Below are 5,261 nucleotides of genomic sequence, written 5' to 3'. Positions count from 1 at the left end.
TGCACAGTAATTGGAAGACATTTACAGTGGATATAAAAAGTCTACACACTCCTGTGAAATTCCAGTTTTTTGTCATGTACAACCCCAATTCCAATGAAGTTGGGACGGGGGCAACAAAAGACTGGGAAAGTTGAGGAATGCTCAAAAAACACCTGTTTGGAACATTCCACAGGTGAACAGGTTAATTGGAAACAGGTGAGTGTCATGATTGGGTATAAAGGGAGCGTCCCCGTAAGGCTCAGTCGTTCACAAGCAAGATTCACCACTTTGTGAACAACTGCGTGAGCAAATAGTCCAACAGTTTAAGAACAACGTTTCTCAACGTGCAATTACAAGCAATTTAGGGATTATCATCTACAGCCCATAATATCATCAAAAGATTCAGAGAATCTGGAGAAATCTGTGCAAGTAAGCAGCAAGGCGGAAAACCAACATTGAATGCCCGTGACCTTCGACCCCTCAGGCGGCACTGCATTAAAAACCCACATCATTCTGTAACGGATATTACCACATGGGCTCAGGAACACTTCAGAAAACCATCGTCAGTGAACACAGTTCCTCGCTCCATCTACAAGTGCAAGTTAAAACTCTACCACCTTCTGCACGTGTTACAACAGCGTGGCTTCGTAGTAAAAGAGTGCGGGTACTAGACCGGCCTGCCTGCAGTCCAGACCTGTCTCCCATTGAAAATGTGTGGCGCATTATGAAGCGCAGAATACGACAACGGAGACCCCGGACTGTTGAGCAACTGAAGTTGTACATCAAGCAAGAATGGGAAAGAATTCCACCCACAAAGCTTCAACAATTAGTGTCCTCAGTTCCCAAACGCTTACTGAGTGTTGTTAAAAGGAAAGGTGATGAGGCGCCCAGGTGGCGCAGCGGGATATTCCGCTGACGCACCAGCACCGAGTTCCTGAACCTCCCGGTTCGAGGCTCGGTGTTGCCACCGGTCGGCTGGGCGCCATCTGGCGGGCATAATTGGCAGTGCCTGCAGGGTGGGGGACCGGAATATATGTGGGTGGGTGAGTCTTCATGCGCTGTGTAAGGACCCTGATTTGCAGAAGAGACGCCCTTGCAGAATGCACGGACGAGAAGAGGAGGGCTGTACACGTGTAAAGAAGGCGTGGGGCAGCGGCGTGCTCTCCTTGGAAGCGCAAAAAATTGGGAGAAAAATTTAGGAGAAAATTCGGAGAAAAATAATAATAAAAAAAAAAAAAAAGGAAAGGTGATGTAACACAGTGGTAAACATGCCCCTGTCCCAACTTCTTTGGAACGTGTTGCTGGCATTAAATTCAAAATGAGTGAATATTTGCAAAAAAACACAATAAAGTTTATCAGTTTGAACATTAAATATTTCGTCTTTGTAGTGGATTCAACTGAATATGGGTTGAAAAGGATTTGCAAATCATCGTATTCTGTTTTTATTTATGTTTTACACAACGTCCCAACTTTGGAATTGGGGTTGTAAATAAATAAAATAAAAGTAATAGAACACGTGTTTCATGAAAGAGTGTGAACCCTCTAGAACAGGGGTCGGGAACCTATGGCTCGAGAGCCAGATGTGGCTCTTTTGATGGCTGCATCTGGCTCGCAGACAAATCTTTAATAAAAAAAAATAATAACGTTAAAAATATAAAACATTCTCATGTATTTCAATCCATTCATTTCCTACCGCTCATGTTCATGGTTGCAGGGTGGCTGGAGCCAATCACAGCTGTCCTCCGGGACAACACGTACACGGGTCGTTGTGAGGTCAGTAAACTTCCCTCCTTTTAATCAAGTAGTCAGTTAGCTAATTGCAGAAACCCTTTTATCGAAGAAGATGGCTAAAAGAAAAAAAGATGAGGAGTATCGTACTTTTCAGCAGGAATGGACAGAGGAATTCGCCTTTGTGGAGAGAGCAGGTTCTGCACTGTGTCTAATATGCAATGATAAAATTGCATCGATGAAACGGTCAAATATAAAGCGGCACTTCGACACACGCCATACTACATTTGCATCCAAATATCCTGCGGGGGACAGCAGGAAGAAAGCATGTCGAGAGCTACTGTGCAGAGTGCAAGCTAGTCAGCGGCAACTCCGTGTTTGGACCCAACAAGGTGACTGGAATTCGGCTAGCTTTGCTGGTGCTTTAGCAATTGTGAGAAACGGAAAGCCATTCACAGATGGAGAGTATGCCAAAACATTCATGCTTGATGTTGCCAATGAACTTTTTGACGACTTTTCGGATAAAGACAAGATAATCAAACGAATAAAAGACATGCCTCTGTCGGACTGTTCACGATCGTACCATCATGATGGCAAATCAAATTGAGGCAACACAAGTGAAGGGCATAAATGCAGCACCATTCTTTTCTCTCGCTTTGGATGAGTCAACAGACGTAAGCCATTTATCCCAGTTCAGCGTGATTGCAAGGTATGCTGTCGGTGACGCACTACGTGAGGAAAGTCTTGCTGTTTTGCCTATGAAAGGGACAACAAGAGGGGAGGATTTATTCAAGTCTTTCACTGAACTAAAGAAAAAAATCTACCGATGGATAAACTTATTTCGGTGTGTACTGATGGTGCTCCGTGCATGGTGGGGAAAAACAGAGGATTCGTAGCGCTTCTTCGTGAACATGAAAAGAGACCCATCCTAAGTTTTCACTGCATCCTACATCAGGAGGCGCTTTGTGCTCAGATGTGTGGCGAGCAGCTTGGTGAGGTGATGTCGCTGGTCATTCGGGTGGTCAACTTTATTGTTGCCCGAGCTTTAAATGATCGCCAGTTTAAAACACTGCTGGATGAAGTTGGGAGTAATTATCCTGGTCTGCTTCTGCACAGCAATGGTTGTCAAGAGGGAAGGTGCTCAGCCGTTTCGCGGCTTGCCTGAGCGAAATCCGGACTTTTCTTGAAATGAAAAAACGTCGAGCATCCTGAGTTAGCTAACACTGAGTGGCTCCTGAAGTTCTACTATCTCGTGGACATGACTGAACATCTGAACCAGCTCAATGTGAAAATGCAAGGCGTTGGAAATACAGTCTTATCCCTTCAACAAGCAGTGTTTGCATTTGAAAACAAGCTAGAACTCTTCATCGCCGACATTGAAACAGGTCGTTTACTACACTTTGAAAAACTGGGAGAGTTTAAAGATGCATGCACAGCAAGTGACCCTGCTCAACATTTTGATCTTCAGCAGCTAGCGGGCTTTACATCTAATCTCCTGCAGTCATTCAAAGCGCGCTTTGGAGAATTTCGTGAGCGCACTCGTCTTTTTAAGTTCATCACCCATCCACACGAGTGTGCAGTGGACAGCGCCGACCTGAGTTACATCCCCGGTGTCTCCGTCAGAGATTTTGAGCTACAAGCTGCTGACCTGAAGGCCTCAGACATGTGGGTGAATAATGAAGATTTGGAAAGACTTGCACGACAGCAAGCAGAGTTGGCAAGCAAACACAAGTGGGCAGAAATGAAAAAACTTCAACCCGCGGACCAGCTGATTGTCAAAACTTGGAACGTGCTTCCCGTCACATACCACACACTGCAGCGTGTGAGTATTGCTGTACTGACAATGTTTGGCTCTACGTATGCATGTGAGCAGTCTTTCTCACATCTAAAGAACATTAAGACCAACCTACGATCACGTTTAACGGATGGAAGTCTTAACGCCTGCATGAAGCTTAACCTCACCTCGTATCAACCAGACTACAAAGCCATCAGCAAAACCATGCAGCACCAGAAGTCGCATTAATGGTAAGAAGTACTTTATTCATCATTGGTTAGCAACAGCATAACAACGTTATTAAAAAGAATTCAGAGACTTATTGTACTTTAAAAGTGTTGGTCTTACTTGTATTTAGTTTTAAACATATTGTACGGCTCTCACGGAATTACATTTTAAAATATGTGGCGTTCATGGCTCTCTCAGCCAAAAAGGTTCCCGACACCTGCTCTAGAATGTTCTATTTTTCTGGATAAATTACCTAAAACATTACAAAAAATTAAAACATGACCCAATTGGTCATTTGTTGGTCTTTATTTATTTATTATTGTTATTTTTTATTATTTATTCAAATCTACACATATGCCAAACCCTTAACTTTATTCTTCTTTAACCATTCTTTGGTAGAACAACTTGTGTGCTAACTACATGACCCATGTTCTCTTGAGATTCAGCTCATGGACAGATGTCATGATATTTTTTCTTTAGAATGTGGTGGTATAATTCAGAATTCTTTGTTTCATTAAATGATTGCAAGCCGTCCCGTTTCACAGAATGGATACGGGTCTACTGTTGGAATGCAGTATTTTCATTTCTTCAGGCATAATGATTTTCATTTAAAACAAAAAGTCCTATTTTGGTCTCATTTGTCCAAAACATTGTTCCAGTAGCCTTCTGGCTTGTCCACGTGATCTTTAGCAAACTGTAGATGGGCAGCAATGTTCTTTTTGGAGAGCAAAATAATTTTTCTATATTTCTTTTTACAAATGAACAGAAAATTCTAAAGGGTTCACAAAACGTCACTGTAATAAGCTGTACATGACTTTAAAAGCTCAATGCAGAGTTTGACAAAATATACGAAGGAAGAGGGATTTATTCCTAAGACGATGGGAGGCTACAATCATTCCGAAGTTGAAGGCAGTTGCTGTTATGGAGAAGGCTGATGTTGCATGTCTTATTAAGGAGATGAAAGACCAGACTGAAGATATACTTTTCATATTCACACATTCTTACTTTTTGTAAATGATTTGCTTGTCTTGTAATTATTTTGCTCCTCTTTATGCCTGGCTTGTTTTCAGATGAAAAATGTTATACCATGCTGGTAGTCCTTACCCATCTTTTGCCACCAATCGCAGCGAGTCGCTGCTCTGTGAAGTCTGCAATAACGTATCTTCTTGATTTTGTACCAGTAAGTCCGCCAGTACTTTTGATAGATCTTTAAAAACTATATGCATTTACTCCTTTGTGATCTAACATAGAGGTGTAAAACTCCTGGCCCACATGACCCACAGCCATACAAAGATGAATATTCTCTTTTTGTTACCACATTCAAAATGAAGCTCATTGCGATTGGCTAAAGAAGGAAATAAAATATAGTAAATGAAAAGGATAAACTGCATTGTGGTGTACAAGAGCTTGACACCCCTGCCCTAAAGTGGACATTTCTTATTACTTGGTGTCCCTTGAGTAGATTTTTTTAGTTGTGGCCAGTAGGGTTAAAGTAAATTTGGCCGATATTCTGAAAGAATATTTAGAAAAAAACGCTTTTTTTACTGTTCTG

The sequence above is a fragment of the Trichomycterus rosablanca genome, chromosome 2, assembly GCF_030014385.1.
Source record: "Trichomycterus rosablanca isolate fTriRos1 chromosome 2, fTriRos1.hap1, whole genome shotgun sequence".
In the NCBI taxonomy this organism is placed as follows: Eukaryota; Metazoa; Chordata; class Actinopteri; order Siluriformes; family Trichomycteridae; genus Trichomycterus; species Trichomycterus rosablanca.
Note: the sequence above shows the minus strand (reverse complement) of the source record.